The 18,788-nt window shown below is 33.1% G+C and overlaps 1 long non-coding RNA gene across 1 annotated transcript in view; it reads left to right on the forward strand.

The window, feature by feature from the left end:
- The first annotated feature begins 568 nt into the window (after window positions 1–568).
- Window positions 569–18,788, forward strand: part of LOC107286309 — a 23,465-nt gene continuing 5,245 nt past the window's right edge. The window contains exons 1-2 of the long non-coding RNA XR_001548855.1: window positions 569–699; window positions 10,714–10,807. This is a non-coding gene — a long non-coding RNA (uncharacterized LOC107286309). The remainder of the gene's footprint in view (window positions 700–10,713; window positions 10,808–18,788) is intronic.

The following is an 18,788-nucleotide window of genomic DNA, read 5'->3' on the forward strand; positions in this document are numbered from 1 at the left end:
ATGTTGGGACTATTTTGTAACAGTGAATAATATTGCTATTTTTCTGGATAAGATAAAATAAATCACATATTCTAGCAGACTTTTTTTCAATGCTTGATTACTTGTTCCCTGAATTTAACTCTTATTGAGTCCATTCAAAGGAAAATACAGCGTGGTTAGCAAAAATATAGCCAACTTAAGATTGTACATAGGCATCAAACTTTGTGGTTCATTACCTAGAAATGCATTTTAGGAATAGTGCAGTTAGTCAGATGTAATTAGAAAAAAATGCTGACCACTCAGAAAGGCATGTTGTATCTGGGCAGATGTCCCATGAATTTTAATGGTTTTCTTTGTGGTGATTCCCTAATACTAAATATAGATACTTAGCATCCATCATCATTACAGAGAGGAACAATTTTAATCTTAATTGGAAGTGCATAACTACATAAATGCTATATTATATAGTGCCTTTACTTCTACAGAGATAAAGTTTATTTACTAGTAGATTTAATTTTTATTGCTTGAAAATTCTATTTTAGGCTCTATCTAAATTAACATGTATGTGTATTTTTTCCTTAAGGTTTGTATTTTTTCTGGAGCCATGCAATGTAGATTTAGTACATCGGAAGATCAAGTCCATTGCTCTCTGTGTATCAGCATGCCCACGTAGTGAGTTGAAAACTCTGGCTGATGTTCAGAAATTTGCAGATATTAATGGTAAGATGAAAACAATTTTATTTCTCGTTTTACTAAAGAATTATTTGGAAGTAATTAACAACACATCAAAAAGCAACCATCATGCATTGTGTTTAAACAGGCTTTCATTTTTCTCAGAATGAAATACTTCTTCTACAATAGCTGCAAATATATTTGATCTTATAAAAAAACAAAATCGTAAAAACAAAACAAAATGATGCTGTTTTTCTTAAGAGCTCTCTTTTCATATTGAAATGTTATAGATTTAATTGAACTAGAGGAATTAAAGCTCACAAAATTAATTAAATTTTCCTTAGTTGGGTGACAAGCCCACACCAACCACAGTAACAATGTTGTTACAATGTTTTTGTTTTTGTTACAAAAGTTTTTGTTCTGAAGGTCTGCACTGGTTCTTTGATGTTACACTTTGTAAAAAGACTGATGGTCCAAAAATTGTTCCAGCAAAGATCATTTTGATGAGAAAACGGGATTATATATTTGTATTTATTAGATTTATACCCTGTCCTTTCTCTGCAAGCTGAAGATGGCATCTATAGCTCTCCCAGTTCTTTCCTACACAAAACCTGTTGAAGTAGTCACTGCAGTCATTGACACTTATTACATGACAAGTGTGCTAAGTATTAGCATTGGAGTATGTTAAATAAAACACAAATCTGGAAAAACGGTTAACTTTAATTTTGCTTATAGAAATGGAAACAGTTTGGCCTCTTCAGATAAACTTCAGGAGATTAAACAAGCTATATTTCTAATACTAATTCTAGAGTTTGATAGTGTAAATTTGTCATACCTTTAAAAGCTTATTTTGTGCATCTCTGAAGTTTAATTCTGTTGCACCACCCCATTAAGGCTTTTAAATTAGCATCATCTTCTTAATCCAGAGCATTAGATTTTATCCGAAAAGACAGTTCTAATCTCTTTTCACCTACAGGAGCAGCTGCTTGTCCTCAAAGTAAGCATATTAGATGCAAATGCTAGACAGAAGAACAAAATGGTAGTAATAAGAAAAAAGAAAGTTATTATTATTATGGGAGAAGATTCCTTAATTGAATTTTAATGACAAAAATAATTTTATTAATTAATTTGGGGGCTCTCCAAGTGTGGCTCAGAGGGATTGTGAGCTGGAGTGATCTCTTTTTGTGTTTAAATGTGATCAGCCTTGGTACATTCTGCCTTCTAGAAATCGGAAAACTCATTTGGGGTCTGTAATTGCACTCTTTCATATATAGAAAATATATTTTAGAAAGGCACAGATATTGTGGTGCCATGCAAAGGACTGCTGGCTTTTTTTTTTTGTTTCCAATCCCTTTGCTTCTTTTCCTGGTTTAATTCATTACAAATGACCACAGCTCTAACATTCAAACTGGATACACTGCTTTGCAGAAATTTGGTTAGCTACAAACTAGGATCAGATACTATGGTTTGAACAAGATTGGTTTGTGGCCATATCATGATTTGAACAAGCTGTAGCCTGTCCAGCTACCTTTTTTTATAATATTTTATTGATTTTCTAATTTTACAATTAAACATTTAAAAAGCAATGTGGCGACTGGGTAATCAATGATTCCAAAAAATACATAATTTTTTAACACAAATCTCAAATTACAACATCAGATATTTCCTCTCTTTATCCCTTAATATCTACCATCTCATATTGAATTAATATAATTTTTATTGTTATCAACTAAGTAAAACCATCTTTGTTACATTTATCAATAATTTTTAACTTGTACATATCTTAATTGTGTTTACATTCAATCTTATATACATCAATGTCCTGTTGTAGCTTTTTCCCCAGGCTTTAATTTCCCCTCAATATTCAACTTAACATTTGGTATGTTATAGTTTCTAAGATTTAGGTAACTAGAGTTTCCCTTATCTCAACTTCTACATTTCCCCCTTTTTATAACAAAATCTAATATTCTAAATATACATCTTATCTATTTGCATATAATCTTATTCTATTTTTTAAAAATTCTCTTTTTTTCACCATATTAAACCAAAAATCTATTAACCTTATTACACATCTTACCTATTCAGTTATAATATTACTTTATTTTCTAAAAAATTATCTATATTCGACCATCTTTAACCTTCTAATCAATAGTATAAAATCCCCCCTAATAAATCAAAACCCTAGTTTCTTTCAGCCTTACTCTGGCTTTTTTCCTTTGCCAATTAACTATCCATGTCAGTACTTTTAATTCATCAAACAGTTCTCCCTCTATTATTGTGTATATTATTTGATATTATTACAAGTTTTTTGGAAGAACTAGCCCCTTTATATTTCTTTGATCACCTCCCCATTATTCCAGTTTTCCACAGTTGTCCTAATAAGTTTATCTTCCATTCAGTCTGTTCTTCCTTTTCCTCAAGTTTCTTCTGATTTATGAAAAAAAAACCTTTCCATTTTCAATGTTGTCACTCTCTTTTGTTGGCTGGATCTGTTGGCTGGATCTGTTGGTCAGCTGGGTCCTCTGTCTTAATATTTAGTTGTTCCATTTCTCCTGTTGCTTTCTGCATTGTTGGGTCTTTGGTTGTAGTCAAAATCTGGGTGTGTATATTTAAGCTGGTATCTTGTTCCTTTATGTTGCCCCTTGTTTTGTTACATGCTGAAAGAATGGTTTCATGTATTGATTTCAACATAGAAAGGATTTTTTTCCTGATCTTCATCCATATTCTCTTGATAATGTATTAAATTAAGGATTTTAAAATCAAATGTTAAAAACAGTTTTTGTAGCTAGATGTGTGACATCTATTTCATGTGTTGCGGATAGTCTTATAGTGAAAATTGTTTGGCATGTAAGAATTTATAGTCCAAAGTATTCCATCATCTCGTGTAGTAACAAACACTTCTCATGTAAAGAAATAGGAAAACAGTTTCCCACATATAATTCTGAAAGTCAGTAAAGGTTTATCTTCATAGTTCAAACAGGCCAGATAAACTGCCTTGCAGTTCCTTCTTTACAGTTATGTTTCTCACAAGTGGTATGTCAAGGTCAAGAGGGTTTTTTTTCTAATTTCTGGGCTTCCAGCCAAGTCTCTTTTAGTCAATAACAAATTGTAATAGCATATTTCACCACAAGATGTCACCAATGCAGTTTAAATCTTTTTAAGTCCCGAGTTTTAATAATAGTTTTTCAATTTTTCTTTTTAATTAAAAGCCAATATCTCCAGTAAGAATAGGAAAACTTTTAGTTTCCAAACTTCAAAGGTATGTGCATCCAATTAAATTAGAATTGTTCTTATAATTGCTCTTTTTCCCTAGGTAGTCAATCGCCGCTGTTCTTAGAGGGTGGGGTAAGAATTCCCTTCTCTCTCTCCTCACAGGGGGAGAAATACTTTGGGCAGATTCTGCAGGAAAAATATTTAAAGTCTTAAAGAGAAAATAAGATCTCACCCAGTTTCATCCGCCTTGCTTTAAAGGTGCTTGGTTGTAGTTTTGACTTCGGCTGTCAGCAGCTTAATGACGAGCTGTATTGCTATGGCCGGTCTTTTCCCTGTCGGTTTGGAGAGCTGCCCCGGATCAAGTGGAAGGGCTGCCGCCCTTCTATGATCAAGCGGGGGTCCTCTCCTTGCTCGTCGCCCCTACAGGGCGACTTTTGAATCTTTCCAGGGCTCCCAGCAGGATAAAACCGGATGCTGAAGACGGAGCTCGCCTCCATGCATCCGCCTGCACCACAATGGCAAACCGGAAGCCCTCCAGCTATCTTTTAATGGTATACTTGGCCAGTCACTAATTGTCTGAAGAAAGTAATAAAAGCATGACTCAGAAAATCAAGAAGCAGCACACAGAGCTCTATGAAAATCCCCCTTTTGATTTTTGTGAGTATCTTTGATATAGAAAACTTTAGAAAACCTAAAAGAGGACTACAGTAATATTTTACACAAAATTGTAAGTGCAGATATATTCTATACAGTCCCACTACTGTGTCACTAACGTCATGCCTCAGTTTCCATTCCTTTTGCAACACATCTACATTTACAGCTTCTCAGAAAGTACACAAATCAGTTTGCAACTTTTCCCATTTTAGAGAAAAATAACAGTGTTTTGCTATACAGTTCATGTGACACTGGAATACTTTTGCTTATAAATTATTTTTAACAGTTACTTTGGTGTGTTTTTATTTTAGCTTTTAATCAGTATTTTTATTGTAGGTCTTTTTTTCATTTGCTACAGCACCTTAAAATATCGTGTATCAGGGTTTTAGTGAAATAAAAGTTTCAATTCTTTTTCTTATTAGATATATTAAAGATGATATATAAACAAAGAAAAAAGAAAAAAAATAAGGAATTAAAATATAATTTTCTAGCATATTTGTTGAATAATTGAATATACCATTTTATAAGAGAGAAAAATAAGTTAAATTAAAATACAAAGTATTTAACAAGTTACAAAATCCATGTCATGTGCCCCTCACTTCCCTCAACTGGACCCAAACACCTGGGGGAAAAGTCAGGTTGTGGTGCATTGTTGAGGAATGGTTTCCAATTTGAATTGAATTCTATATCAGGTTTACTTTTAAGATTCTAAATATTGAAGCATACTTCCTCAACTTAGTTATTCTTCCAATATGAAGATCAGACAATCTTTCCAGTAAGAAGCATGTAATATTTGTGCAGCAATTTGCAAAACAAGCCTAATTCAGTATGAAGGAATTGTTTGAAGCACTATATGGTTTTGTACTAAGAATATCACAAGTTGAAATAGCAACTTAACTCAAAAACCTTTTACTGTCAACTGCTACATATTTTGCAATTTTGGTCTCACATTTTCTCTTTTCCAGTGTTATGCGGAATTGATTCTTGCCATTGTCAGCATATATTTCTATAGGTTGTGATATTTTTCATGTATACCTTTTGGAATCATTCCTAATAAATATATTTGTAGTTTTAATTCAAATATTTTTAAAATTCACAACATGTCTGCTGTACAGATTAAGATTAGGGAAAGCTGGTTTGCCTTTCTTTTAAGATTTGCAAGATTTTGAATCTTATCCTTAGTTTCCTCAACAATTAATTAAATTAAATCAATTGTTCTTTACCAATCCTGCAAATTTCTACTACACCATCTCAGGTTGTTAACGGCCTTTTCCCGCATCTAAAATTATTACTGCTATATTCTGTTTCTTATTATTCTTAATTATTTTCTTGTATATTTTCAAAGAATATACTTCTTTGAAAAATTCTGCAGCTTCTATTATTTCTGATTATTATTTTTATTTATTTCCCACCATTATTATTTTTTATAAATAATTCAAGGTCACGAAGACACGCAATACTCTTTCCTCCCCTATTTTGTGAGATGGTTGAGAGAGAGTGACTGGCCAAAACATGTAAAATATGTATGTAGCAATTTATTCCCTTTCTTTTTCTGTTATCGTCTTTCTCTCTTTTTTCTGAGTTGCTATACCAAAGGTTTTCTTAGTTTGTTTGCCTTTTTCAAAATAATTTTGACATTTTTATTTTCTTTTGAAAATTTTCCATATCCAATGAATCTAAATGTTATAATTGTTATTTGATTTTGTTTAACTTCCTCAGCTTGTCTTCTTGGAGTGGTTTTGTGGATTTGTCATAATTCTTTTATTTTTTCCCCAGTTGTGATTTCTATCCATTTTCACATAAAGAAGCTTCTGTTATTGTCCCTAGTAGTTATTTCTTTTGTCATCAAAAGTCTTACAACGCTAACTGAATTCTCCATGTATATTTAATGTTTAATGTTCTTGGTACTTAGTTCTTTTGCAAGAAATGTGAATTATTTCCTTTTTTTAACATTATAGGGAAAATATTTTCAAATATTTGCATTTTCTTCCCTTCTACAGTTGATTGTGTCTCAGTCTGCTGCTTTAGAATAGCATCTCTCATTCTCTTGTGCAAAAACCTTAGGAGGATATCCCATGACACTTTTTCTCTTTGTGCAAATGTTAAATTTATTCTGAAAATTTATTTAATATATAAAAAGTCTTTGTTCTTGCTAAATCTTTAATATTTCTACTGTTTTTTCCTGTTTTTTTGGCCCTTTCACTCATGGGCCTTCAATTCTCTTTTTTGTCCCTTGACATTGTTTTTTCCCCTCTTCTTGCAAATGGTAAAAATACTTTCCATGGGCAATATTTTCTTGTTCTACCACTGTAACCAGCCATTGCTACTTTCTAATTATCCCATTTTATAATCAATTATGAATCTTTGCCTCTTGTAATACTTCTGTTGTTACCTTCTTACCACATTCTCAATCTTCAACCCTCTTTATTAACTTCTTTCTGTGACCAACGAATAAGTTCAAAAAAAATGTTTATTCCTTTTTATCTTCTGTCAGTGCACTATTCCATCAATTTCTGCAAGTTTATCTAAAAGTTATCTTTGTGTGTAAATTCATGATCAACATCAAGAATATATGTAATTTATAAATCCATTTAATCTTTAAATTGGAATGCGTCAATTTAATAAATGTTCTTTGAAGCCATCTAGTGAAACTTCTTGTATTTTGCAATAGAAAAAATGAGTTGAAATGTGATTCAAGGTCAGCTTTCACCCAAATAGTTTCCCCCACTGTAGTTACAATTCTTTATGTACTTACAGTAGTTGTTAGTTAAAACCTACACTTGTTCCATTAAGATGTTAGTAATTCAAGTACAGATCTTAACTCAGATCTAACCGCTATATAAGATCAACAGAATTACTGCAGTACTGCAGTCACATCCTTTCTCCCTTTCTTCTCTTCCTCCTCAGCTCAGGAGTCATTTGGAAAGTGGTTAAAATTATAATTATAAAATCCAATGTAGGAAACTAGTTGTAATTGTACAATCCAAAAAACTGGAACACTACAGAGAAATAATAATTTAATGGTTGGATCCTTAGTCAAATGTTTCTGTCAGGAGAAAAAACTAAGGGAAGTTAGCTATGGTTAGCTTTGAAAAACTGCATCTGTGTGGCTGTTAGATGGTAAAAATGTGGCTTTGACGAACATGTCCAAGTATCCCCAACCTTGTTTTCTTGAATTATCTTGTGGCTTAAATACTTAAATAATAATCCTTAAGTTGAATCTAAAAGGACCTGAACCTTGAAATTCCGTATTCCACCTTATAGCCAAAGCAAAAATGAATGACAAGGATAAGCCTTGAAATATAGAAAATTACATTAGGAAATGTAACTTATACAGTGAGAATCATAAAGAATGAAAGAATATGATTTAATAACTTCATACATTTATATTAAATAATATAAAGGAATAAAAATATGAAAATATTATAAAAATAAATCAGTGAAATTCAATATCTCGGGTATATTTATTTTGTTCCAGATATATATGAAGGAGTTATGAATTCTCAATCTAGATCATGTTTATTCATGATCACAATTGGAGTTAAATTTGTATTTATTAGTTGAGAATGCTTTCTAAGACTAATATCAAATGAAAGATATTATCTCCCTTGAGATTCTGCAACAATCTCTTGTACTTGTTTCAGAAATCTGTTGAAGGCCTATATCTAACTACAGGCCCTCTCTAGGTAAAAATTGAATGAATATATTTTTGTTTCTCCCCATTTTTATAAAACATCTTCATTTTTAGTATATATGTTGATTGAATTGTTTTTAGTGTGTATTTTTCATTTTACTCAGCTTCCCATATGTAAAAGCTGCAGAATTCCACTAATTTATAGTTCAAGTGATTGTATCAGTTAGAAATGCAATATTAATAGAACCTTGGTAGCCCCATGTAAATCCAGCTAAATATGTAAAGATGATTTAGTATTCATATTTATCAAAGAGTTAACTTTATATTTTCTACACAGAGTAGGATCCAATTTGAGATGAATCAGGATACGAATTCATTAAAAAATAGAGAGTAAGTGTCAGAAAAGGATTATAACACACTAGCTCTTGGAGGTAACAGCTTTCATCTCCAATTCTAGGTAGGTCATGTATGAAGGAAGTAATTTTAACAATATTCAAAGGAAATGAGGAATGGTAAAGTAGCGTAGGACTGGTGATCGAGATTTCTGTGGAAAATTGGCTTCATAAAACTCTCAAACATTTGCTAGAAGCAGCCGAACATTACTACTTCAGTTGAAATGCAGTTTTGAAAAATATATATAGGGGTTTGGTTTTATATTTCACGGTTGAGTAGGTTTTTGAGTGGATGCTTTTGGAGTGACCTTTGCAGTGTAGAATTATCTGCAGCTGACATAAGTGGATGTCATATCCACTTTTACAGACTATAAAATGGCTTGGAAAAAAACCTTGAAATAATCTTTTGTGCCTGACTTCTGGAAGTGAGACTATCTTTCTTCATGAATTGTGTTTACATCGCTGACTGTCTTTTAAAAAGTGGTAGTCAAAAAATAAAACAAAGAATTTTTTTGTTTTTTATAAAGACTGAAAAAATTTTTGAAATGACTATTAACTTACAAGTGAAATTTTCACTGGTTATAACTATCATTTTTCCTTAGCAAAGTGTTATTGTGAACATGCAATGGAAGGCTTGTGTTTTGATTTGCTCACTTCAGAACAAGAAGTTTTAAATGATACAAATACAAATATAAAGCTTTGCAAGATCAAGTATGCTATCGTAGGGAAATATAAATAATGACCGTGGAATGAATTCTACTAGAGATTTATCTTGAAAGAATGATAGCAAAAAGTTACTGTTTGAAGATTCATTTATTAATTCTTTCTATATCAATATTAGTTTTCAAAGCTCCATAAGGCTCATTTGAAGTTACTAACATAATACCTGTCTTCTCATGACATGCAGAGCTCCATAGATAATGTGTGTGTTGTTTATTCTTGGATATATCCTAAACACACTTGTAAATCTAATTTTTATAAAGAATGCAATGGTTCATATAAATACAAAAGAAAACTTCCCCAAAGGAGGGAAAGTTTGGGTTTGTTCTTACTATTTGGAAACATAAACTATTGGGGTGGGGGAAGTACTAAAAGCTTTATTAGAGGGGGGAAAAAATCAGTTGTCTCTAAATGTGGGGAAAAAGTGTACCATCCGGAGCCAAGAATGCATGTTTTAGTTCTTTGGTTCCCAAAATTAGAATTGTCTTAAAATCAGCACAGTTTCCTTAAGCCTACAAAAATGACAGAAGGAATGCTATTAAGATGTGCAGTGCTAACAAAGGTTCTGATGGGCTATGAGTTCTCTGACAAATTAAATAGGTTTCTAACCATCTTCCTTATAAAATAAAAAGTATCAGCTTGGGAAAGTCTACTGCATCCATTGATATCATGTTAAAAGCTATATAAATAAGTTAGTTTAGTTTAGACACTAGATGATAATATTCAGGAGAAAAATGTTGGTTTACTTCTAAAACTTGTAGCAGAAGAGACAAATACAGGTAGAAAAAGGCAACATTCCAGAATCACAGACTTTCTCATTGGTTTGGTTTATTAAAACAGGCCTTGATTATTGAAAATGTACACATATGTCTGTTCCTTATTTCATGAACTTCTCTTTCTTGGCACCATTTATTATCCATGTAAAAATCATGCTAAATTCAAAAATAACTTTTCCACCTACCCATTCACTTCTCATATTCATACAGTATTATATTAATCATATGAGGGCTGCTTGTAAGGCTTTCTGCAAGATGACTGTTCCATGTGGTAGTTGTAAAATGAGTGATGAATAATCCATTCTGTGTGAAGATCTCCTATTTTGATAAGAACTTTTTCTTGTATCATAATGGTTGGTCCTTGCAAGGAACTGTCCTTGTGGTGATCCTGTTCCAGATAGTTCCTAAAGTTTTTGTTGTAATTATTTAAATATAAATTAAATTGAATATGAATTTGAATACCTAATTATTTGAGATCAGTTTATTTCTAAAAACATAGCATTTCCTTATTTACCTAAGTACAACATCGCTCTCAGAAAATCTATATTGTGCATGGCATTTTCTATTGCAGCATGGAATACTACGATCAATATTGTATTTTTTGTGTTAATGGATGTGCTTTATCTCTCTTCATCAAGTAATGTCCTATTTTGTTTTTTTATGCTTTAAACAGGTTCTGCTTTATGTAGTTATGAGTTAAAGCCATCTGAATACACTACACATTTAAACGCTGCTAAGCTTTGCCCCAAGCTCCCAGTTCCAGAGAGGTAAACAAACTACTCAATGTCTTACTTTGTGACAAAACTCTGTGTATTGATGTATGTATTATTATGAAATTTAATCACCTGCTAATTTCTACAGACAATTCAGGATAGCACCATACGTCAGTTGTAAAGAATTCCCTCCAATTAGTACATAACGCAAAATATCCCATTCTATACATATATTTCAAATCTGGTATTTAAAAAGTATTGAAAAATGATGTTGATTTCCCTGTTATCATTTAGCCAGGAACTCAAAGAAATTTGGAGATACTAGGTTAAATATTCTGGGGTATCTTGAGTTGTGTTGAGTGCATGTGCATGAGATTACCCCCCCCTCAATCTTTTTTTTTGGGGGGGTCAGTTGTGATTTTATGGTTGTATTACATTCAGTGGCACTTGATTGCTTAGTTGGAAACTCTTCCTCCTCAACATGTCAATGAAGACTCAGTCATTCAGGCCAAAAGTATCAAAAAGGTTGAATCATGGCAACTGGACCAAAATTTGTTAAACTGAGATGTTTCACTTCCCATCCAGGAAGCTTCATCGGTCAAAATAAAAAAAAATTAGGCAGAGAGTCAGAGACATTTGCCATGTATTGGGATAGACTATGTGCAGATGCAAGTAGTGTGGTTTTTATAATTGACAGATGGAAATTTTGTGAATGCCCAGATTTTCTAAGTGCCATCCAAGATTTTTTGGCATGATACCAAGTGTGCTGACAACCACTGGAGCCACTATGGCTGATTTATGCCGTAATCTTTCAACTTTGATTTTCAGATCTTGATACTTCGTGATCTTATCCAACTTTTTTACTTTTATTTTGCCACATCTATTATCCACATGTTTTTCTTTTCAGTCATAGTTAAATCTGGTGCCTTTTGAGCCAAATATCAGTATTTTGGGGGGATATTTCACAATATTTTAACTTTTCTGTTTAATCTGCCTGATTTTATCCCTGGTAGGAAATACCATCTTAAATTCAGAGTTATTTTCTTAACCTGCAGAGGAAAAAATTTTTTTCACCATATTCCATGTCCTCAACTTACAATCACAATTGAGCCCAAAATTTCTGTTGTTAAGTGAGACATTTGTTAAGTGAATTTTGCCCCATTTTACTACCTTTCTTGCCTCAGTTGTTAAGGGAATCACTGCAGTTGTTCATTTAGTAACCCTGTCGTTAAGTGAATCTTGCTTCCCCAGTGTCTTTGCTTGTCAGAAGTCTCAAAAGGTGATGATCACATGATCTTGGGACGCAGCAACTGTCATAAATATGAACCAGTTTGCAAGCATCTGAATTTTGATCACATGATTATGGGGATGCTGGAAAGGTCATATGTGTGAAAAATGGTCATAAATCATTTTTTTCAATGCCGTTGAAACTTTGAATGGTCACTAAATGAACTGTTGTAAGTCGAGGACCATCTGTAACTCTTAAGACAGAATTTCCATTTTAAAGTTGGAAACAGAATAGAATAGAATAGAATAGCTTAACTGTCATTCGTTTAGTTAAACAAAATTAAGTGCTGTCCACAGTGCACACTACACACAAGTAAAAACCACAAATAAAAACATATTATATATATACATCCTTTACATTCTATTCACCATTGCACTGCCCCTAATATTGCACTTCAATGTTGCACTATACAGTAGTATTTAATATGGTTACAGCTCTGGGATAAAAAACTATTTTTCAGCCTATTTGTATTTGTTTTTATTGTCCTATACTGTCTGCCAGATGGTAATAGTTCAAAAAAAAGAATCTCCGGGATGAGATGAGTCTTTAAGAATGTTTTGAGCTTTCCTAAGACAGCGGGAACTGTACAGTTTGTCCGGAGGGAAGAAGGCAAGGGCAGCCAATAATCTCCTGGGCGATGGTAATAACCCTCTGGAATTATTTGAGAGGAAAAGAGTTTCTCTTTTTTAAAGGGAATATGTACAGTATATGAATATCATCTTAGCGTTTTTAATCAGGAGCTCTGCTTGGCAAAGCCAATATACCTTTTTGACTGAGTTTCCCTGAAATGTGAAGTGGGAACAGAAACATTTCTGTCATTTGTCAATTTTTCATTTAACTAGACTAAAAACATTGATATTTATGTTTTTTCTTTCCATGCCAGAACTGTATAGCAATTCTGCCTTTTTTGAAGCTTATATTTAATACTGATAATGGTTTCTCTCTGTTGGAAGAGCTGTCCCCTCATTACACATTTTAGTATTGCTCTTTCCTTTCTTTATTTATCAACATTATTAAACAAAGGATATAATCAGTAGTCATTAATAAAATAACAGGGTCATTCTGAATACATTTATTATTCTGCTTACCATTAAAGGAAAGAGCTGTGCTTTTTACACCTACCAAAGCCAATACTATTATAATAAAAATTGATCTTTTGTAATACATTCTCTGGGGTCTCATTTATTCTAAGATATCATGTAGTACACACTGACCTATTTTTTTTAATTCAGTATAGAATTTGTCTTCCATGTATAAAACTAGATAATTTCAGAAGTGCTAGATAATCACACTGTCTAGCAAAAGGCATTTCAGGGCAATACTTAATTGTGTATAAATGAAGGAAAGGGAGTTGTAAATTTATTAAGTTTTTCCAGGTTATAAAAGATGTCTTTTTGTGGAGAGAAAGGATTGTTTTGATAAAAATCTAAATAACCATAAAGGTAAAGTCCAGAGCCAGTCTTAGTCTTTTTTCTGTTCAAACAATGAACAAACTTCTCAGTGATACAGAGCTGAATATTTTAAAATGAAAGAAGATGCAAAGGAGAGCAGAACATATCATGAAGTAGTTAGCTTTTAAACAGTTAGCTGTTTAAAAAAAACTACATCCAAAATTCCACGAGTCTAGCACCAGTCTAATGATTTTGATTTCTTATCAACTAATGTAAACTTTAATTATTCTGTTACAAACATACATGTTGATTTGAAAATTATTCCCCAAAGCTGGTACATTAATAAAAGAAAAGTGTTGGCCCGTAACTTTGGGCCAATCATGCTGTTTGTTTCATTCTTGGTGTAAGATTAGAAATTGCTGTTTCTCTGTGTTTAATCCAGTATCTTCATGTTAATGTTAAAATTTTAAAAGACCAATATTTGAGAGCTTTATTCACATTATTTAAGTATGTGTGATTATAAAATAGTTTTTAATACTTTGCTTTCTGCTACAGTGTTTCTATATGGGAGAAGTATTACAAATTTACTCTCAATAGCATTTCCATTTAATTGGGTTAAAGAAGAATCCTAAAGCTGTTTTGGTGCCTGATATCTGAATCAGTTAGAAGCCATAATTTCATTAGGAATGCATTTACTTATTCATTTTTCCTTTTGTATCAACAAGTTATTAATTTATACTTTGTTAATTATTTGTATACACCAAAAGCTTAACATTTCTTAGATGTGGTGCCAAGAGTTCTAAAAAAAAAGACTTTCTGCTCATGGGACTTAATTTAATTTATATATTCTACTGTTGTTCTTTGTAACACTGTAATTGGATATTTCATTTGTTTGATTTTGTAGTGAAAACCACATTATCATATTTATGCATATTAGTTGGTTGATTTTTGTTTGATTATCAGTGCAGAAAAGATGGAGAGGGAAATTCTGGCCCTCATTTCTAAAAGCTGTGCTGTAATATCATTCTTAACACAGTTCACTTCTTCCTCAGTAAGAGTCATGGGGAATGGTAGCCAAATGGTGGTGGAGACAGAGAAGCCAAAAAGAACCCAGTTGATTGATTTAGGGGAGTGAACACACTGCCCCCATCTCTTTCTCAGTTGAAGCCATTCCACTGTGCTACTATCCTCATCTTTTCTCCAATATTATGTAAAAGCTGGATTATTCAAGTTGGAGTTAGGATACTGACTGCTTAAACCAGTATTTCCTTCTGATCCGTACATCTTGAAAAGGTAACTGACAAAAGTGCTAAAGTGCTAAAAAGGGCATCCCAAATGATGAAGGGATGGCAGCAATTTCCCTATAAATCACATTGCTTGAGATAATTTGAGAAATTAAATATTTTAATAGCCAAAGAACAGTGATAGAGACTTATGAAATCATATGCAGTATGAGAAATGTGAATAGGAAGATACCTTCTTTCATAATGTTAGAATTGTCCATTGAAACTAAGTAGGGAATTCAGGACAGGGGTGGGGAGCTTCTTTATGTACATAAATAAATGGGAGAGACACTGTCAGGAGATGTGGAGATGGCCATTGACCTCTACTTAAGCTTGATGGGGAATTAGATTGATGGGGGCATGATTATGTCCTACATTTGTCACAGGAATCTATTTGGCTACCATGAGTCAGAATGCTGGGCTTTGATTGGCCATAGTTCTATTAATCTATGCAGTTCTTAACTCCATAATACATTCAAAATGCCTGCTCAGAGTTTCCTGGGTATTGCTCAGTTGAGGAATAGTGAGCAAGCCTTCACCTTTCCCATTCAGCTTAGCTCTCTGCAAACCACTTGATTTAGAACAGGGGTGTCAAACTGCCGCCCCGCGGGCCGGTTTCATCATACCGGAGCCACGCCCATCCCATTGCTGGCAATGGCAAAAAAGCTCCGATACGTCGCACAACGTCACGAGTTTGACATGCCTGATTTAGAACCTTCCCCTCTCAAGCCTGCAGCACATATGGAAGTATTTATACATCAAGACTGCCCGCTGACGATAATCAGATTTTTCTCCTCAGTTGATGAGATCAATAGGACTAGGAACTGAGACCACTCCTCATATGCTGAATTGACCATGTTAAATGGTAAAATTTGAACAGGGTTATTGTTGGAATACTGATTAAAATTAGTTAGTTGTTGCAAATTAAACAGCTTCAGTTTTTAAAAAAAATAATAACCACTCCATAAGAGATATATTGTTGCTGAGTTGATAACAAGGGCCAAGTTAGAATTCTCAAGCTTAGCATCATGCAGGGATATCCTGTCATTTCTGCTTGATCCTTCCTGCCAGCAGGTGTAGCAAAAAAACCAAAAACAAAAGAACCCTATTCAGCTCTCCTCTCCTCTCCTCTGCACTTCATTATCATTATATGTACACCAGGAACTCTCACAAAAATCAAGAAATATAGTTCTTGGTTTATTATTCTTGCTTGTTTAGAGAGAAGGGGCAGCAATAATGTTTTATCTGATATCATTTTAGGTGGGTAGTCTTCAACTCTGCTTCAAGGGTGAAGGCTGCAGGGAAGGAACAAAAGTGAAATGAATAGGGTAGACATATATGCAGAGCTACATTTTTTTTATTTTCTGAGAATTTTGGGATGTTTTAAGCTACTGATTGATTAATTATGTGACATCAAGTTATTGTCAACTCAGGCACTACATGGATATTCTCCATATTAATCTACAAGCCAGGAGACTCTTGTGTTCTATGCTGCCTTAGGCACAAAGCTTGGGGGGTAATTTTGAGTCAATCATTCTTTCTCAGTGCTAGGAAGAAGGCAAAGGCAAAGCACTTCCCAAAATCTTCTCAAGAAAAAATGCATTACTTGTCCAGGCAATTTCCATGAGTCAAAGCTGACTTGAAAACTTATACACACCCAAAAATGCAACCACTTATTTTAGAGGTTCCATATTCAAAACAGCAGGAAAATATATTGCTGGGTTTTGGCAATGGCGGTCAGTGAGATTTCCAGGGGTTGAAAAAAAGCATTTGGAATCAGAGCCATCCCAATTTGTCAACCTCTTTAATTGGCAAACATACACTCCCTCTATATTATGTAAAATCAATCAGACGTTTCTCAGAATTTTTCTGTGTTCCTCAAGGGAAGGTTGAATTCTATAACTAGGAAGATTTAAAGAGCATTTACAAATTCAATTATAGCAGACAAGATAATAAAGTTGCTTCTGGACTGGAATGTTTTACTGTGTATGAACAAGAGCTTTTACCAAGAAACAGAACAATGTATCTCATTTTTTCTGAATTGAGCAGAAAACAAAACCCTTGCAGTATTTTCTCACAAATGTTCCAAATTAGCTCATAAGGTCACCCTATTTTCAACTTAACAAAAATCACAAAAGTCCGTACCTTAAAAAAATTTTTTCTCGAAAAAAGAAAACAAACGTGAGGTCTACTCCACCGTCAGGTATGTATGACGTTAACGTCGTTACATGTCTTTTAACCGACTTCCTTAATATTTTGTAATTTGTGTAATTTTTCACAGGTATTTATCGTTTTTCAGTTAACAAAAAAACCTTTTAGAATTCCTGCACATTATCAAAAAGTTCAATGAATAGTATTTAAATCTACATTTTTTAAAAAAAAATACTATTATCTTTATATTTACAGCTCTAATAAACAATATGTTTATTTGTAGTACTCAGTCTTCTTTAACTTGTAATTTTTTGCCTTTTATTCCAGCCATAGAAAAAAACCTTGTTAATTTCAAGTTTGGAATACTTATGACAGGAGTTCTGAGGTCAACTGTTCAACCTGAGATGTTTTACACATCCCTAACTGAAAATGGCCTCCCGGAAAACTGGTTGCTTGCTTATTTATTCATTTGATGTTCATTTAAATAACAAATAAATCAGTGCATATGGTTGCTCATAAATCATGCAACTCTTGTGTAGCTAATTTTTAAAGCAGTAGGAAAAAATATAAACAAAAGTTAAAAGCTAAAGACAGTCAACAAAACTTTTCAATGAGTTAGTAACCCTTCCAACTCCCAGACCTTGGAGCATATCCAGATCTTCATTGCCTTGCAAAAGGCCAGCAGGATATGAAAATAATGGACATGAAAATGGAGAATGCTAAACCATCTCTCTAGTTTTGAGTAAGCTCACAGGTTATGATCTCTGTAAACATTTATTAAGATAAAGATAATAAGATAATATTTTATTGTTATTGTAAGACATTCACATACATTATTCCAGAAGCCACATAAATAATGAATGCAGTTTCATCAGCTTCCTTTAACTTCCTATTAAAAAAAAGATCATTGGTTTAAGCAGCCACAGTTTTAATTACTCAAAAGCTTGTAATAACTGGAATATTGGAAGATGCAATAACTTTTAGGTCAAATAGACTAAATAACAAATGCTTCTATTAAGTAAAAGGTCAAGAAGCACTTTGTAACATCAAACTTGCTTTTAAAAGATCGCTCAGTTTTTGAAAAGTTTTCTTACAATTGAATCAGTTCAGAACAATAAAAGGTCTATTTTTCTCATAAAACAGATTTGTGTAATATTTTAAAGCTGAGATCATGTAATGTAAGTTTTCAAGAATTAAAAATAATGGAATTATATGGATTATCCAGTATTTTCCCTGAGTATCTTGGGGCATTAAGTGCAGATATTAAAACAGATTTCTATGCAAAAAGGGATCCCAAAACACGCCAACATTTTGGTAGGAGTAAAGAATCCTCTTAAGTCCAAAAGAGGTTGAATTCTGAAGAAGCCAGAAACTGAAAGTAAGATGAATGCCCAATGACAAGCTGAAAGTATGAAAAATTAAATCACCTTGCTCAACTCAGTAAAAGTTACAGGATGCCATTGCAATAAAAAGTATATTCTGTTAATTCATTGAAAATAATCTGTAAGAATAAATGTTAGCAAGGCCTCTCAAACCAATCTTAGTGTTAAAGTCACTGTTAATCAAATTTATCTTTAAAAAAATGACTGGGTGGAACATTAAACAGGATATAAGCACAAATCTCAGAGCTATGAAATTTTCCTTATAAAGTGAGGAATATGAAGTTCAAGATTAAAAGTAATAAACAAATTATACTTGTTTAAATTGTTGCTACAATCTATTAAGATTATCTGGACCCCCTCCAGTCGGGCTTCAGGCCGGGGTACAGCACGGAAACGGCATTGGTCACGTTGGTCAATGATCTCTGGAGGGCCCGGGACAGAGGTTATTCCTCTGTCCTAGTTCTTTTGGACCTCTCAGCGGCTTTTGATACTGTGGACCACAGTATCATGCTGCGGCGTTTAGGTGGGTTGGGAGTGGGA

This window comes from Protobothrops mucrosquamatus, unplaced genomic scaffold, assembly GCF_001527695.2.
Source record: "Protobothrops mucrosquamatus isolate PMUCROS unplaced genomic scaffold, P.Mucros_1.0 scaffold270, whole genome shotgun sequence".
Classification (NCBI taxonomy): Eukaryota; Metazoa; Chordata; class Lepidosauria; order Squamata; family Viperidae; genus Protobothrops; species Protobothrops mucrosquamatus.